This window comes from Camelus ferus, chromosome 10 (genome assembly GCF_009834535.1).
Source record: "Camelus ferus isolate YT-003-E chromosome 10, BCGSAC_Cfer_1.0, whole genome shotgun sequence".
NCBI classification, from domain to species: Eukaryota; Metazoa; Chordata; class Mammalia; order Artiodactyla; family Camelidae; genus Camelus; species Camelus ferus.
Genome location: NC_045705.1, coordinates 44,628,219 through 44,646,863, shown reverse-complemented (window position 1 = coordinate 44,646,863; position 18,645 = coordinate 44,628,219). Strand labels below are relative to the sequence as shown.

At 45.7% G+C, this 18,645-nt stretch overlaps 1 protein-coding gene across 1 annotated transcript in view; it reads left to right on the top strand.

Moving 5' to 3' along the window:
- The window catches only part of NAV2 (neuron navigator 2), a 365,374-nt gene that overhangs the window by 121,279 nt on the left and 225,450 nt on the right, over positions 1-18,645 (top strand).

The following is an 18,645-nucleotide window of genomic DNA, read 5'->3' as shown; positions in this document are numbered from 1 at the left end:
TAATGAATTGAAGAGATAGCCTTTTTAGTCAACTTTTTTCCCCTCAGTCAACTTTTTTTTTTTTTTTTTCAAGCACACAGTTTCTTCTTCTAAAGAGGAGTGAGTGTGTGTGGCATGACGGTGGGGTGGTGTGTGTCATTTTTCATGTTACATTTCAGAAACAAGTTTCTCTCACTGGAGATTTTGGTTCTTTTTGTTTGTTCCAGAGAGCAGCCAGTCCTCTGGTAGGAAAGTCCCCACGCAGACATCTCATGGCTGCTTTGACGTTTGGAAAAACTTGGCTGCTATTTTTGCTAAAGCCCCTGCAGCTGTCTGGTGTATTAATAATTGAGAAAATCTGGAAGATGGAAGATTTAATTTTAGTGCAAGCATTTTACATATGCAGTCACATCTTCACATGAAAGAGACGTAGTATTTTCCCCTTGGGATGGATATGGATGTGTTTGGCGCAGCCCATTAAAACATGTATGTGGAACTGAGGGTTTAAGGCAGTGAGCCTTTTATTCTGTTTGGTGCATTTGTATTTTTGGTACTTTCTGTTGGAGGAGGTATTTGTCATTAAAGTCCACTTTCAAGCTTATAAAATAATACCATCACCTTAGAATCTTCTGTGCCAATGTGGTTTATGTGAATGTTGTATATAAATGCTACAGAGCATCAGTGCAATTTTGTGGGTTTTCCATAACCCTTTCAGCTGTGGAAGTATTGTTAATTTTTTTCATGGGCTGTGTTATTTCAGAACACGGGAATATAAAAATCCTATATTTGTCCGTGGTAATTATTTCCAGCCCAGGGGTGGGGAGGCAGACAAAGTCTGATGGTAAAAGTAGCAGAGAAAAGCTCTGCGTACAGGATGTGAGTCGAGGAGAATGTTAGAACCTCCACAGTCATTCTGTTCTGTAGGAAATGAGAAAGATGGTGATAAGGACAACAGGGCCATGGTCCTGTCACCTACCTCACAAAACAATGTCAAATCCGTAAGGCAGAGCTCACCTGGGGCACCCAGGAAGTGCTTACAGATGGGCACAGGTGTTGTTCTGGCTAAGAGGACACTTTTGTGTATGCATGTGTGAGCATGTGCAGAGCTAAAGCATCTCTGTTCGTGGGAAGCATAATTTGGGAATGTGGAATAGCAGGTGAGCTGCCATTTCTAGATTCCTAGAAGGTTAAACTTCCAGTGAGGCTTAGGGCAGCCATTGATAAAGATTTGTTGTTTGCTAAGTATTGCCTGTTTGGACGAGAGTGGAAGGGAAGGTTGTATGCAGGGCATCATGTTGGCAAAAAGAAGACATACAAGGAGAAGAGAATTAGGGAGAGTACCTGCTAGGAGGGTAACTCTGACTCCATTGAAAATCCTCAGCATAGAGTTAATGTGCTCACACCCTAAAAATACAGCATCTTCAGGACCCTTTAACGATGGAACCAAAGAGAAACAGTTTTGCTTCAGAGTAGGAGGAATGGGTACTATTTCTGTTTCAAGGGGCAAATTATTTCATTAGCTGATTGGTGGGTTGGCATGAGTGCTTTGGTTTTGCAAGTTGGGTCCTTCTTCCCCCCACCCTCCTCATATATCCCCCTCCTCCAGACCCACCAGGCTGTCCAGAGCTCCATTCTCTAACTCCTGCACTCCAGGCTCTGCTTCCAAGTCCTGCTCTCTTCCCAGAGGATGTGGAAGTAAAAGCAGACACCTGTGGCATGTGAACTAGAGAATTCCAGGGGCCTTGATGCATAAGCCTTATGGGCATGGCACTGCTTCCTTTTGGCCTGTCAATCAGCAAACATTCACAGACTGCTAACCAATGCTGGCCACTGGGCTAGGCCAGGTGGATACCCAGGTGAACAAGCTGGGCTCCCTGCCCTCAGGGAGCTCAGGGATGATTGGGTAGGAGACCAGAGAACAATAGAATAGTGCAGTGGCTCCCACAGACATCTGTGCATGGCCCAGGGGGCCCATTCCACCCTGGGCAGGGGAGATTTAAGAAAAACTTCTAAGGCATGAGTCTTGAAAGGCAAGAGGGTTTGCCACTGGGAATGATGGATGGACAAGGATTCTCATTTCTGGAGATTGCAAGGTCCATGACATCCTCAGGTAAATACAGAGGAAGGTTTTGTGACGTTTTCTCATTGATCTTACCAAGTGTCAAAAGCTATGTCTGGTGAGACTCTTCTGGCCTTGGGCCTGTTGTGTCTGAAATGAGGGATGGAACCTGGAAGAGCCCAGAGTAGGACAGACCCCGTGGGCATGGCATTCTGTTCAGACCTGGGATGAGCCTTCTGCCTCATCCTCACTCCCCAGGTGGCAGCATCTCAGGGTCCGACCTCATTAGGCCCAGAGTGAAGTTTTCTGCAGGAGAATATCCATGGTGATCCACTCCTATGGGTGGAAGGTCAACCACGGGGTGTGGGAAGTGGTGGTTAACATTATGGATACCAACACTAACGCAGCATCCACACGGTGCTTTAAGATATCTGAGCCAGTGCACACCCCTGAGTACACTTGACCCTCCTGAGCCTGCTCTGGGCCAGTCTCTTCCTCCCTGCTTCCTTAAAGAGAGCCGGGTGCCTGGGAGCAGAGGCCTGCCCCCAGGGAGAGGCAGAGCCAGGACCAACGGCATCTACTGTCACCCTCTCGTGGCCCTCGTGAAACAGGACTGTATCTGGACCAAAATGCGTGGAGGCCTGGCCGTGGCTCCCCTTTCCTGAGCAAGCCCAGCTCAGCTTGTGTTGAAGGAGTCCTTTGCCCTGTTTCAGTCTGACCTAGATGTTTTGGGGGCCAAATCCTTGGAGATGGAACTGTTGGAACAACACTTCCCCACCCCACCCCTCGTCTGTCCATTTGGCCCTTAAATAAGTTTGTGTCTGCGTCAGAGCTGGTTAAGATGTTTTGTCTGTTTAGCATTGCCATGGCAACCCAGGGGCATCTTTTTGGCTTTCAAATGGTATGTTCAGCCAAGCTGTGTATGTGTTTGGAAGGAGAAACTTTGCTTGGAGCTCAGCCAGCGGGCACTGGGGCCACCACTGCCTCGTGCCTTGATCCCACTGTACTCCCAGACATGGCTCTCACTTTGGAGCCCAGGAAAGGATGCTGCAGGGGGTGGTTTTGTTTTTTTTTTTAATCATTATTTTAAGCGGCTTGGCTTTGTGTTGCTGATGAGGAGAGCTACAAAGTTAGCCCAGCTACTCGCCCTTTCAGCAGAAAGCCTGGCCTGTTTTCCCCTCTGGCTCCAGCCTGGGGTCATCTGGGGTCTCCCAGTGCTGTGCGCTGGCTGCCTGCCTCCTCCAGGCCTCGGGGGGCTCCTGCCTTCTTCCCACAGCCCTTCCAGACTGAGGGCCTGCCTGGAGTGGGCAACCAAGGCAGGCCGAGTTTGAGATCCTTCTCTGCTCTTCTGCAGCCTTCAGCTCATTATTTAATCTTTTGAAACCTCTATTTCCTGTTCTATAAAGTGGGGTTGATAATAATACGTACCTCATAAAGTTTTTGTGAGGACTAATGAGGTCGTAAAAGCGATAATAACGGGTGGTGATAATAATAAACCATGACGCTTGCAGAGTACTTGCCGTGTGCCAGGTGCCACGCTAAGGGCTTCACAGATGTCCCCGTAGTTCATCCTCCCAACAGCCCTGTGCGGTTGGGTGACCTTATCATCCCCGCCCTCCTAGTGTGTGGTCAGTACTCAGGGAAGGGCGGTTCCTACAGTCACGATGATTTGTTTTAGTAGTCACTTATGTATTTGGGGACACACTGGCCCTCTCCCTCGCCCCATCACACATCCCCTGGAATTTTGCACACAGCCCGAGCAGATCATGGCTCCCCAAGGCGGGCCCATGTGCCCCCAGGGGCTCCACAGACCCCATGTTCGGGGCCCCTCTGCTTGGGGCTCAGCTCTGCTCCACAGCCTGTCCTTTCAGGGGTGGCTGTGGAAAAAAGCCCGCGCCTAAGTTCCCAAAACAATAGGAATTTGCATGTAGACACAGAAGGACAGGACATTGGTTTTCAAACTTCTGTTCCAAGTAAAATCATCCGTGGAGGCCCACATGTGAAAGCTGTAACTGAATTACTGCCCTAAATGTGGTTAGGCAGCCAGGACAGGTCTGTCTTAGTCTCTCCCTTTTACCTGCCGCTTCCCTCCCCCTCCCCACTGTCACATGTGCCTCTGAAGCCCCCCTTCAGAAGGCAGCCCCAGAGAATACACAGTGTGATGAAGCCTAGGAGCCCCTCCCCAGGCATCAGGTTTCAGCTCTCTTTCCGCAGGTCCTCCCAAGTCTCCTCTAGGGAAAGAGCCCATCGACTAGGCCATCGTCACCTCTGACCTCTGCAGGGTGCCGGGCACCAGGGCTAAGAGCATGGGCTCTGGAGGCCAGCTACTTGTGACCCAAGGCATGCTCCCTGGACTCTCAGGGGACCAGTTTCTTTAATGCGGTTAGTAGTAGTACCTCCTCCCAGGGTTGCTTTACAGCATACACGAGGCAACCTGTATGCAGTGTCCGCACACTGCTGGGCACAGGGGCAGCAGACGGTCCACGTTAGCTCCTAATATGATGATGATTTTTCAAGGTACCGCAGTATTCTTAAAGAAACAGATGTTTCAGGAATGGCCAGCCCACCATTGAGGGAGGGGTTGGTTAGACAGTGTGGTCCTGGATAATCCCCTTGGCCTCTCACCACTTGAAATTCCTCCCCTGGGAAATGTGGGAAGGAGCAGCCCCAGGACTGGGTGCGATTATTTATATTTTGCACGCAGAGACTGGGCTTTAAAAGGTTATTTTTTATCTCAGACTACTGACCTCGGAGGCAGAGTTGGAGCTGGAACCCAAGTTGGCCTATTTTGAGAGCCTGTGATGTTCGCTTTTGCAACAGGAAAGGGGTCTAATAAAAATAGTCTCTACCTCGCCCTTCCCTGCCCTCCTTATTTCTCATTTGTGGACACAGTAGAACCAGCTGGGTTTGTCTGGGGTTTAGCGAGAAGGGAGGAGAGTGAATATTTCTGGGAAAGGCCTCAGTTGACCTGGGGATGGGAACTCAAGAGCTGAAAAAGGGGCAGGTGGCTCCTAGCGAACGGCAGCCTCTTGAGAAGCCCTGGAAGAGCCTGGGTGCCAGGTACCTCTGACTGACTTATCCACAGAGCTTCCTGGGCCGGAGGTTGGGGGGCGGGTGGGAGCTGGGGCATCTGTAACAGAAATCGGGTTTCCAGCCCTAGTGACCCTGAGCCCTCCCAGCAGCTGCCAGAAAGCCAGCCACATGCCTGGGGAGTGTCTGAGAGCCTTAGGCAGCTGGGTTGCCTCTTCCCTGGGCCTTTGGACCTATTTTTACATGGCCCTAGGGGCACACACGTTTCAGAACCAAGGTGGAATGAGGAGCAAACAGCCCACGGGCCCCTTAGAATTTAAAACGAAGTGGAGAGTCCAGGACCAAGACTGGCCGGAAGCATCCCCTGCTTCCTGTTCAAGTGACATCCGGCATCACTGCCTCTGTTTTTGGCCAGTATTCTCCTTCAAGGATGGCAGCAATCTCCACCTCTGCCTCTTACCTCTTGGGTCACTCTCTGTTCAAGACTGTCATTGGCTCCCCATTTACCTCTCTATACTCTTGAGCACACAGTAGAAGGGCCTTTACCATCTTCACTAGTTACTTCACTGGTTACCATCATCTCCTGCCACTTGGCCACTCAAAATCTATCCCAGCCATACTGGAACTTGGGGTGTCCCAAGAGGGCCCTGTACTCTCATGTCTTTATACTTGGATGCACACTGTCCAGTCTGCCAGGAAGACCTGATGATTGTCTCACCTGGGTAATGTGACCTTTAACATTCAGGTCAACTGTTACCTCAAGTAGTTGAGATAATTGTGTGCCTGGTGTCCCTAGTGTCCCCAGGTGTCCTGTGCCTGCATGTCTCATAACAAGCTCTTTGTGGTGGTTTGTTGAATTGTCCTCTTGAAGGAGATGCCATGACTTTCAGCTGAGGATCTAAGCACCTATCACTTAGATGACTGGCATATAGTAGGTGTTTAATAAATGTTGGATGGATAGACGGACAAATGGAAAGACCAAAGAGAGAGCTGGCCTGGACATGTCCATGGGGCTAGAGAATTGTAACATACCATTATTCTAGTACCATTATCTTCCACTGAGCAGTGATTTGAGCACTGGGTGTTCACTAGGAAGTTCTTTATTGGGTTTAAGAAATGGATATTTAGCACTATTCTAGAAATATCTTTCCTTTTTTAATTCCTTTCTTCCTTGGTTAATCCAGAGGACCCAGATAGGACTTTGCAGCTAATTTTTCGTTTACTGAGTTCTGTTATGTTCTAAGAGGTAAGCATTTTTTTGGCATCCAAACAACTGCCAGAGATGATTAACATTGATAATAAAAATGATAACCAGTGTTCTTCATGCTTTACATGTTTTAACTCATTTTCTTCTCATAACAGCCCTGTGAAGTGAGAAATATGTTTTCTTAATTCCATTAAAGGGTGTGGGGAACTTTGACTCTGGTGCCATCAGCTGTGCTCTGCCGGGGGCCGCATGTGAGTCCTGTTAAGGAAGCTGTCGTCCTTTTCCCTTCATGCTGTGGAGCCTAGGTTATTGCCTTTGTGCCTAATTCTGTCTAGGTTTTTATATAATAATAATAGCAAATGCTTATATACTACTAGCGTAGTATATTTTATATAATAATAATACAAGTGCTTACACAGTAGTGGAACAATGTTTTAGACATTTTATCTATGTTATAACTGATTTTATCTTCATAAAACTATGAGAGCAGATACTTTTATGGTTTCCATTGCACAGATGAGGAAACTGGGGCAGAGCGCGGTTTTGTAACTTGCCTTAGGTCACACAGCTAATAAGTAACAGACTGGGCTTTGAACCCTGCAGGCCTGGCTCTAGAATCCATTCCCTTAACTCTTATGCTAGTCTGCATTTGAGGAAATAGATTGGAGAAGGAAAAACGATTGACATGGAGGTACAAAAATTACATATGTAATGCTAGCCCCTCGTGAAGGTAAGGGTAGAGCTTTAGGCTGAGGCATTGCGTCACGGGCAGGAGATCTGGGGTAAAGAAAAATAAGCACAGACTCTGGAATCAGGCAGACTTGGGTCTCACATACTGAGCGTGTGTGCTGGGCAAGTTACCGAAAATCTTCTTCCTCTGTAAAAGGGGTATCCCTTTACTATGGAAGCTGCCACCTAAGGTTGTCAGGGAGGAATGAGAGATGGTGTTAAAAACACTGGCATCATCCTGGCTCATGAAGAGAGCATATTATTAGACCATTATTCCTCCCCTGTTTACAAGTCATATATTTCCTAACTATTGACTTGTGCATTGGAAAGGTTTTTCATACTCAAAAAGTATGGTAGGCTGAACAATGGACCCCCAACGATGTCCACATTCTAATCCTCAATCCTATGAATATGGTCTCTTAAATGACAAAGGGGACTCTGCGGAGGTGATTAGGTTAAGGATTTTGAGATAGGAAGATTATCCCGGATTACCTGGGCAGGCCCAGTGGGATCCCAAGCATTCTAAGACAGGCAGGAAGGTGAGAGAGAAAATGTGACCCTGGAAGCAGGGTCAGAGAGGGAGAGAGGGAGGGAAAAAGAAAGAGCATGAATGAGAGAGAATGAGGCTGGAAGATGTTATTTGGCTGGCTTTGAAGATGGAAGAATGGGCCATGAGCCAAGGAACGCAGGTGGCCTCCAAAAGCTAAAAAAGACAAGGAAACCGATTCTCCCCCTGAGCCTCCAGAATAGGGGCAGCCCTGCTGACTCCTTGATTTTGCCCACTGATGCTGCTTTTGGACGTCTGACCCCTTAGAACTGTAAAATAATAACTCTGTGTTGTTTTAAGCCACTAAAGTTTGTGGTAATTTGTGAAAGCAGCAATAGGAAACTAATGTGCTCTGGGCGTCAAGTGGAGGACTCTAACTGTATTAGACGGGAGGAGAGCTCTTTGGGCTTTACAGCGGAGGCTCATTTTGCTCCTGTGAGCCCCTTGGTTTCTGAGTGGGCTGGAAGTTGCCTCCCTTGATAGAACACTTCAGAGTTTTCCATCTGTACATTGACCACAAGCCATTGCCTGCAAGTGTAGGGAATACAGAAATCCACATTTAGTTTCTAGGGCTGCACCCATACTGTGGGCTGCCTCTGCTACTGAGCAGTGAAGGCCATTTTATCTAGTATTTAGAAGTGGATACCGGGTATTTTAGATGTGAATATAAGCTCATGAGTAGGGACTATGCTCCCCAATTGGTGTGTGTTTGCCTGGTAATTAATAAGATGTTTAAAAAGCACACTTTCTGAGAGATTTCCCATATTTTATACACTAGGTAGTCACATCAAAGCTTGGTAGTATGTGTAGCATATTTTTTTAATTTTTTATTAAAAATTTTTTTTTACTTTAAAAATTGCAGGGGAGGTGATTAGGTTATTTATTTATTTATTTATTTATTTTTTTATTTATTTATTTATTTATTATATTTTAATGGAGATACTGGGGATTGAACCCAGGACCTCGTGCATGCTAAACACTCATTCTACCACTGATCTATACCCTCCCCACTTTTTTTAATCTTTTATTTCAGTAAAAATCTCCACATTTCCAGGCCTGGCCTAGTGCTATTTACATTGGAAGTACTCAGCTAATCTTTCTTAGGTGAATGAGCTAAACAAAAATGGTCCAGCCCTCCAGGAGCTTCCCAGAGAGTGGGGTGATGGTACTCCTCAAATTTTAATATATCACATATACTGTGTACTTGTACATACTCTCAAAAAACTTGAGCCATCCTATGCCAAGAAATTCTCCCCTATCCAGTCTCTCCTCTCTCAGTTTTATATTTTCACTTCGTTCTGAAGGTGTGTGGAAGTGACATCACGATGACAGGTAATTTTCATTAATATGGGAAGTAAGGTTTGGTTGGCAAAATCTCGTCAACCGGTGCTGCTTCAGCTTTAACGTGCGGGAGAATCACCCGGAGGACTTGTTAAAACAGTGCTGGTCTCACCTGCAGAGTTTCTGATGTGGCAGGTCTAGGGAGAAGCTGAGACTTTGCATTTTAAAGAAGCTCTTGGGTGATGCTGATGCTGCTGGGCTGGTGGCCTCACTTTGCCAACCTTGCCTTCGAGTTGAGTAAGAAAAGTCTTGGGGATAAACCTGTGCAAGCATACATTAACATCTATCAGTTTGCAGAGTTCTTTAAAATGTTTAAAATGAACTGTCTCTCTGAAAGATTTATTTAAATTTAACTAAATTTATTTTGAATTAAGATATAATTGGCACAGAACTTCACATTAGTATCAAGTGTACAAGCATAATGATTCAACATTTGTGTATATTGTGAAATGATCACCACAATAAGGTTTAACTAAATATTTTAAATGAGCCCATCAGTTTACTTTTTGGAAATATGAGGATGCCTTAGATATCCTCATGTCTGAGAACTACAGTGTGTTCTAAGTTGATAGGATCTGAATTGTGTTCGTGGCCGTGGTCTTGGAATCTGCAAGTGCCTTCTCTGTCTCTTCCAGCTCACTTAACCTTGGTGACCCTTGGTTTCCTCCATTGAAAAATCGAGGTGATAATCCTTTAGCACGTTGTCCTCAACCACCTGTATCCCACCAGACATTAACTTCTTTGAGGGCAAGGGGTCTCATCTGTCCCTACCGCCTGGCATCTGGTGGATGCTCAGTGAATGTTTACTGAAGAAATTCCCATTGTACCTACTTTGAAACTGAGGCATTATGAGTGGCAACATGTGCTCAATAAGGTTAAGGAGCTTAGCAAGTATGAAGATGGGTAGGGAGGAAATAGCTTCAGATCTTCTTGAGTTGAAAGAGAAATTGGATGGTGATTTATACCCATGTAGATGGTGGTTTATATAAAAGCCATCTGGCTTCATGCTTGGATCCACTTCCCTGCATATGTCTTCATGGAGTCCGTATGTTTCAGCCTAGCATCAAAGTGGTGTTTTTTATATCATCTTTGTTTTTTGTTTTTTGGGGTTTTTCCTTCCATGAACCAGAACTTAGCTAGGAGTTCCTGTTGGCAGTTTGGTGAGGCATAGCTAGTTAGCCTGTGGCATCTGTGTGTTGGGAACTGGTCAGTAGATGAATGCCAGTGTGCTCACTTAAGCAGAGGATGGAGGACAGTGACCAACAAGCTAAGTTCAGGTCCCAGAAGACCTTTTAAAACAAAAACTAAACAGTTGCCAGCAGTTAGATGAAAATCAATGAGCTTCACAAAAAAAAGATTTTCTGGCTTTTTTTTAGGAAAAAAAAAAGGGGGCAATAATGAGTTGGCACCCCACAGGAAAAAATTGGCTAAAACTGGGTAGCAGCTGCCCCCTTTAGGTGAGTGTCTGCTGTTTTAGTCAGACTCCCCACCATCCCCTATTGTCTTATACCCACCTTCTTTTACTTAGTTTTTACCTGCCTGTCCCTGCACATATTTGAGCGTTTTGATCCCCAAACTATCATATTCTTATAAGAACTTACATGAACTTCCTCAGGAATCCTAAGCACTGGCAAATGGTGGTTTGAAAAATCCCTGTTATGGGAGTATTTTGACACCAAAATAATGCCTGTAATGTTTATATTGATTTAAAACTCTTCCTGCTCTAGAAGATTTCAAACACTGTAAAAGAACGTAAGTATCATCCATAAAGCATGTCCAAAAGGATGTGGGAGAAATCACTCTTTCCTCTGTGAAGTGCCCTTTGTCTTTCTGATGTAAAGATTGGATTTAGTTTGGAATGGGTTGATTACTTGCCTTGACTCACTACTGAAGGGCCAGGAAAAGGATGAAACAAGGTGGTCATTTTTCTCCTCAATAGCAGTGAAGCTCTTGCTGTTTGGTTGTTAATGTCCCGAGTTTGTCTAGGCTTTATAGCTTACAAAACACTTTCCAGCAAGTGTTCGAATTCCAACTCTGCCATTTAATAACTGTGATTTTAGGAAGGCACTTAAAACACTCTGTCCCTCCATTTCCCCATCTGGAAAGTGATGATAATATCTACTTTGTTAGTGGTAAAAATGAACTGAAATAATAACATGTGGAAAAGAATTTAACCCAGTGTTTTGTGTTTTCTAAGACTGTAAATATTAGTTTCTTGGGAGGAGTCAATAGGCTTTCAAGAAAGGGATAATTTACCCCATTTTACTGAAAAGAAAAGTGAAGCTTGGGGAGATTAAGTACCTTGTTCAAAGATAGCCAAGAAGCTCTGAGAAACCCATGGTTCCCCAGACCTAACCTCTGGTCCTGGAAAACCCTCAATTTCCCTCTCCTCCATTAAAATTTCCTCTTAGTAATGGCTTCGGTCACAGTGCAGATGGTGACACTGTGACATGAGCTGGTTTTTCCTACATAGTAGATTACCCCATTGGTGTGAACAGGGGAACAGGCATGCAGAGTTGGATAGGGTGGCAGAACCTGACCAGAATCTCATCTTTCTCACACTTTCCCCTGGAGGGACCAGAAGGTAGGAGGAGAGGAGAGGGGCATGTGACCTGGGTTTCCCTTTACTGTTGTGAAGGGTGACTAGTGCTTGCCTTTTATGTGAAGTTTTGAGATAAATCAGCTTGGAATGAAAGCCTTCCCCTGGCCTCATCCTGCTTCTCTAAGGGGATCGTGCAGGAGAAATTCTATAGAACTAAAGCAAAGGGCTTTTAAGGAGTTAGCCTGTGGATGGACTGTTTCTTCTGACTTGTATTTTATATAATATATAAAATATGTATAAAATATATGTATACATACATACACACACACATACATATATATATATATATATATATATATATATATACCCACATACATATTTCTTGATCAGTCTTGTGAGATTCCTTTGAGAGACACTTACAGAAATTTGATTCTGAGTTTCAGAATTTACTGATGTTTTATCAGTGCCTGTAAATTGCTCTATTTTTCTCATCACCTGGCAGTGTAGTTTTAGCTTTTAGGGGTAGGTATCTTTCCTAATATATTGAAAATAGGTAGTACATATGAAATGGCCAGTATTTAACCCCTTTCTACCCACAAAAATGGCATTTTTATCTGGTTCAACCCAATACTTGACAAGGTTGGAAATAGTAGCAGAGATTAGCACTATATGGCAAGCTAGGAGTTGTCACCATTTCTTCACAGGTGCATTAGGGATCTTGTCGCCTTGGGAAGCGCCAGGATATCCTGTGATTATGACCTTCCTTGTCTCGTCTCTCTCCTCTTTCAGGGGCTTTGACCATGTCTCTGACATTCTGGCTCTGGCAATAAGAAGAGCTGAGAGTCATTTTAATTTTGGATAATATTCTTAATGATTTTAAATCTCATATAATTTTTGATTGGTTGGCAAGTAGCTCTTTGCCTTGATTGCAGATTTTAGAATCTGTAACTATTGGTGAAATCTAGGTTCTTGATGTATTTTGTGTACCACTTGCAAAATCTCCCAAATTAAATACTAATGTTTACTAGGAGGCTATAATTCAGGCTCAGTTCTTGAGCCATACCTACAAACCACTTTTGAAATTTAAAAAACAGATTGAACTGTAATGTCTGTGAAAGGTCCAAGCATTATGCCCGGCATATGATAACTGCTAGCAGCATTTGGGATTGGAGTGGAATCAATGACAATTTTTGAATTACAATCCTGCAGAAATGAACACTGCAGGTGATATATGCAGGGAGAAGATAACAGAGTTGTCAGCTTCCTTCTAGCTGTCATTACAGTGAGAGAGCCAAAGGCTTGCAGGATTCTGAATTTGAGTATTAAAGCATTGAAACTTACCTGCGTGGCTTTGCTTTCCTGGGAATCAGTGCTGCCAGGATGCATCTTGCACTTTGGTGCATCATGCTGTCCTTGGAATTGCAGGGTAGGGGTCCATGGATCGACCACTCATGAGCAACCCAGAAGAACCATAAGCCTCAGACATTTGCCAATCGGCTGAGCCACAAACCTGAATTTCACAGGCTGGGGTGAGGGGACTGGGCGCCAAGCTAGTGAACCAAGTGCAGCTCTTGGCCTTGATCTACAAGTTACTTCCCATTACCCCGTTCCTTTCTGTGGGTTTGTTTTGGGGGTAAAACGATCGATTCTAGTGGCATCTCCAAAACTGAGGTTTCACTGTACTCGAGGTATATCAAGGATCCACTGTTTTGCTTTATTTTGCACTTATGTTCTGCTGCCTTTTGAAGACTTTGTGGTGGCTTATGGGTGTAAGTACAGAAATGCAGCAAAGAAACAAAAAGAACCTAGACCTTCTCAAAAGAGTGAATCAGGTGTCAGGCTTTTGAGTAGCTGAGCTGTTGGTATAAGTTGGCCCTTATCCCCTTTGTAACCTGTGTGCAGGGGGCTGGGACTTGCTTAGAGCCTGCCTTTGCTCAGAAGGCTCTCTGTTCCATGAGGGAAGGACCACACTGTCTTGTCACCACTGGATCCCTTTCCCCTAGAGCAAGGCCTAGAACAGAGTAAATATTCAGTCATCACTTTTCCGGGAATGAATGAGGTGACTGGTTCCCAGTTATTCCCTGGATGAAATTCTCTGACAAGCACCGCTCTTCCCTGTTGGTTCAAGACGCAGCCACATGTTTAGGGTCCAGAAGTCAGGGTTCTCTTGTCAAAGGCTGGAATCTGTGTTGGTATCCTTCTTTATAGGTAAAGCCAAAGTTTTCTGCAAAAATATTTGATTCTTCTTAATGAAACTGCTTGTCTAAAACTTAGTTTCCCATGTAACTTTGCAGAGGAGACTGACCAGAAAGCATTTTGGACAGAAAGCACTGATTCTAACAGGGCCAAAATGAATTGTGGCTTCAAGGAGCCTATTCGTAGAGAGGCTGTGCTATGTATAGTGTCGTATAATTTAGCTAAGTCTCAGAGTGTCTCACAACTCCGGATGATCTTCCACTCTCAGGAGATGCCATGGGTATCTAGTACTCTGCCATTATGGGGTTGTGTGAAGAGCCTTTTTAAAGGTCTATGTAAAGTACCAGACCCTTGACGTATGTCACCCCATCTACTCTACGTAGTACAGTAACACTATGAGATCGTTACCAGCATTCCTATGTTACAGATGACGAATATGAGGGTTGAAGCCGTTAATAATTTTCCTAGGATCTTGTGGGTAGTTTCTAAGGAAACCAGAATCTGGTGTGAAGTTCAAAATCTGAGTTCTTTCAACAGATACTGTCCCCTAATGATTCTGATGGAATCCAAGTTCCACTGGGGAGATAGGTAACACGTGGGAGGCCAGTGGCAGGCCCTTCTGCCTTGGTGTGAATTGGTTTATCACCGTCTTTTCAAGAGAGGAACTGAGAGGCAGGCATGGCATCAGGTGATGGAGAGGAGAACCCAGAAGGAAGAATGGGAGGCAGACCAGATAAACTTGTCTAATTCTCTGTTTTGCCGGAGGCCAGCCCCAGACACAGCTTTTGGCATGTCATGGCTTGAACGCTTTTCCCCAGGGACATTCATATCAAAAATGGCAGCACATAACAGAAACTGCTAGTTATTGGGGGCTTACTAAGTACCACACCCATAACCTCTGGTGTAATCACCACCACCACTCTGTGTGGTAGGTGTTGTAATAGCCCATTTTACAGATCAGGGCACTGAGGTAACTTGCAAAAGATCATAATTCAGTAAATGGCAGAATCAGAATAGGAACCCAGATTTGTCTGACCCCAAAGCCTGTGTTCACCGTGTCAATGTCACTCCTTGGCCCCAGTCACTCCCCTTTTAGCATTTGTGTCCAGCTCGTAACTTGAAGGCGTCCACTTGGAATAATTCTTTAGGGAGTGCTAGGAAGTTAGGGATGGTTGCTCTGAAGTTGTAGCAGGAGAACTCATGTGCAGAATGCCATCCTGAATGAGCACGTACAGAGGCGTCCTTCGGGCCTTTCTGGGGGTGCTGATCCCCAGTGGCACTTCCCACCTCGTGATGACTACCATGACCAAACGCCGATCCTCTGCACAGCTCGGTGGTAAGCATTTATTCTGGGAGCCTCCAGAGTCAGGACTGACTTCTAGAATTTAGCCACAACCCCCCTTCCAGGTCTCTCTTTGTTTCAAGGGAAAAATTGAGAAGTCAGAAAATGATAGGGAAATGGAACATTCTAGGCAGTTGGAAGCAAAGTGGGAAAAGATAGTCACTGGAGGAATTTGAGATTCTTCTTTTCAAGTTTTTTCCTCCTCTAGAGAAACTTTTTTTGTGTCCATATGGACTTACCCATTTGCTGTAACAGCAGAGACTCCTATAAAATTTTTCTAAAATGGAATTCTTGACAACATCTTGGAAAGCCAGAGTTATAAATATCATACAAGATAAGGCGGGTAACATTGCCAAATTAAAGGAAGGAGCCAGGCAAGGCATTAAAGCAACACAAGAAACAGACTGAGAGAGGGACTGAAGCCCTGCTAGCCCCTGAGTCCCACAGTCCTAAACTTTGTTTCACAGCCACCAAGGGAGCTAGACATGAGCTTCTGAAAACTCTGGTGCTTGAATGGCCAGAGCTGCGACGAGGGTATGGAGCCCCGTATACTACTGGACATAGATGGCTTTGTGCATCCACCAAACAAGTGGTAGCTTGTGGGGCTCACAAGGGAAGATGCTTTGAATGTTTCCCTGCCTAGGAGAATTTGAAACACCACCATACATTTCCCTCTTTCTGGAGTCCCCTTCTAAAATGAAAACTACAGTGTCCGGGCCCTGCCTGCTCTGTCCTGTAGTGGTGTGCCAGGACCGCACTGTGGTCCATGAGCCACGTGACCGTAGGATGCTGCTGGACCCCAACACTGACAAAGGTGGAGGAAAAAGGGAAGCTGGACAGTCATGCATCAGTTCGTGGCCCCTCGGAAGGCAGAGGAAAAGAGACAGACACTGATGAGTCACGCATTTGGGAGGGTAGTTCCCCAAGTGCATTTTGGTTTGGTTTCGTGGTTGAATTCTTTTTCTTTTTTCCTTCTATTCTATTTTTATTGTTGCAAAGGGGCAGAGGAACTTGGAGACCTGTTGGAAAGGAAACAGACCTTCCTAGTACTTGTGACCACAGATGCCTCCCTGCCCTTCCCATCCCTCCCCATCTCAGTTCCCAGCCTGGATGTCACTGGAGCCCCACCTTGGAGATGCTGCTGGAGCCGTCCCTGCAGCAAAATAGCCCATCCTGCAGCTTTCAGACCAGAAGGGCTTGGCCTTGCTGCCGTTGCCATGGTCATGGGGTGTCAAGGCTTCCCTAAGAGCAGGAAGGACCCTTCTCTGCTTTTCCACATCAGCTTCTGAATACGGCCCCGTGCTCTGCTCTGGCTCCATGTCCTCTCGCATTGCTCTTCTCCTTTGCACACTGGCCTCCAACCATTTTGACTCTCGTTTGGTTCCCAGAACATGCTACGCTGCGTCCCAAGTGGAAGCTTTGCAGCCTTAGGTGCCCTATGATGGCTGCGTTCTTCTCTTCCCCACTCTAGGTGCCCAGCTCACTCTTACATCTCAGCTCAAATTTCTCTTCAGTCAACAAACATTCCTGAATACTTACGATGCTCCCCATACTCCTCTAGGTGCTTGGGGCTTCATCAGTGAACAGAACAGACAGGAAGCCCTGTCTCTGTGGACCAACTTGCTATCTCTTGAAGAAATTCTTACCTGACTCCCCATCCATCCCCCAGGCTAGATCAGGTCCTTTAGCACATGACAGATGCTCTCGGTGTACTATTTATTTACGCCAGTTCCCCTCCATCAGAGTGTAGGTTCTACAAGGTCAGGCATTATGTCTCTTTTATTCACGACTGTATACCAAGTGCCAACACACTGCCTGACACCCAGAAGGTGCTCAGTAAATAATGGGCTAAGAAATGGGTAAGTGAATGGATAGATGATGATTATTTTTGTAGACAAGTAGAGTATCAGGTGTGAGGATCACACACACTCCTGGAAGGAAGTTGCTTGAGCTGACAGGACACTCGAGAAGCTGCTACACTGTGCTTTTAAAGTCCCTAGAACTTGCAGGTTCTTCCTCAGCCTTGTCTGGGGTCCAGGTCTCCCACTACCTAAGCGCTAGGTATTTCATGAATTTTTTTTTAAATGGCGGTAACCATGCCTGACTTGAATGCAGCATCTGTTTGCCTCCCCCTCCCAAATTCATCTTCTCAAGCTGGAGATCTCCAAGGGGCCTGGTGAGAAACTCCAAACTCATAAAAACTAGCACCCCATTTATGAGTGGTGTGCCCAGGGCCCCCTCTCCCCCTGTGCTGTGGATGGCGCTGGTAGAGATGGTCTTCATCTGCATTAATCATTTTCATGTACTTTGCACTCAGCTACGCTGGTATTCAGAGAAAAATGCTACCATGACAACTGCCACAACAGATGGTACTTGATCAGTCTCTAAGCTACCGAGGAGATACACAGCAGTGCATCTGAGGTTTGCATATTTTATGTTATCATGAGACCCAGCCTGGCCTTAATCATGATTGAAATGTGAAGTTTTCCATTTGCCTCCCCCCTCCCTTCTCTTTCCAGTTGTTTGCCATTTGTTTTGATTCTCCTTGCTCTCTGCCCGTCCTAGGCGGAGATGTACTTCTGAATGTGGGAGGCGTGGGCTCAACATACATGGTCCATGAAAGTTGCCCTGCAGATCTAAAGTTTAGGGACTGTTGAGAAGCTATTCAACTTTGGGATGGAGATCTTGGCTGAGAGTGGGAGGAAGGCTTAATCGTAGCCTTTCTGTCTCGGGGGTTCACGGACTGCACAGGGTGGAGGCCACATATAGCCCCAGACAAAAGGAAACCCTGGGAAGTGCGTCCTTGTTTTGGTCTGTCCCCGTACTCCACCCCCTTCCCCATCCTGCTCCTTTCTGCTCCCAGGGTCTCCAAGCCCTGCTGTAGTCCCATTTCTTGGCTTCCCGCCTCCACCCCAACTAACACGTCAAACTCCAGGAACTTGATCCCAGAGCTCTTGGACCCATTTCTATGACAGCAGCTACAACAATCTTCTCACCCAGTGCCTCTCAGCAACACTGGAATGTCAGACTTTGCACAGATTTTTTCAGCCAATTTTGGAAAGTAGTTTATATTGGCCGCTATGTGTTAATGAAAAACTCTGGTTGTATTTACATACTTTGCTGGTGAAGAGTCTTTTCTTTCCCTCTGCGTCCCAACTTCAACAGGATCCTCATCTCTCACAATGTGTCTGGACCCCACATGAGCTGTGAACCTCATTAAAGATGGGCGCTAGGACCTCATTGTGCTGTGATGAGTGCCAGGCTCCTGCCACTGGCCCATCCCCTCAAGGGATGTGGTGGGAGGCTGCAGTCTCAGTGGTCCAGGAAGATAGGCTGTTTACCTGTATTTACAAGAAAACCTTAAGGTGAATTGGAATCACAAGAGAGCCTGGATCAAAGAAACACTCTCCCCTTCTGATCTCATTCCAAGTGAAGCGGGAGGTTGGAATCCACATCTGACCCTGTGCTGCTTCCCAGCCCTGCACTCTTCCTGGGGTGCAGATGAAAAGGGTCTTGGCCGCCGTGTCAGGAGTGATTCTTAACCTTAGTGGAACATTATTAAAGCATGGATTTGAAACCTGAGGAATGTTTTTTGAACTCCTTCTGTGAGCAGAGAATTCACGGTGGAGGGAAAAATTCAAGGCACTTGGCGGTCTTAGGAATCGTCTTTTCA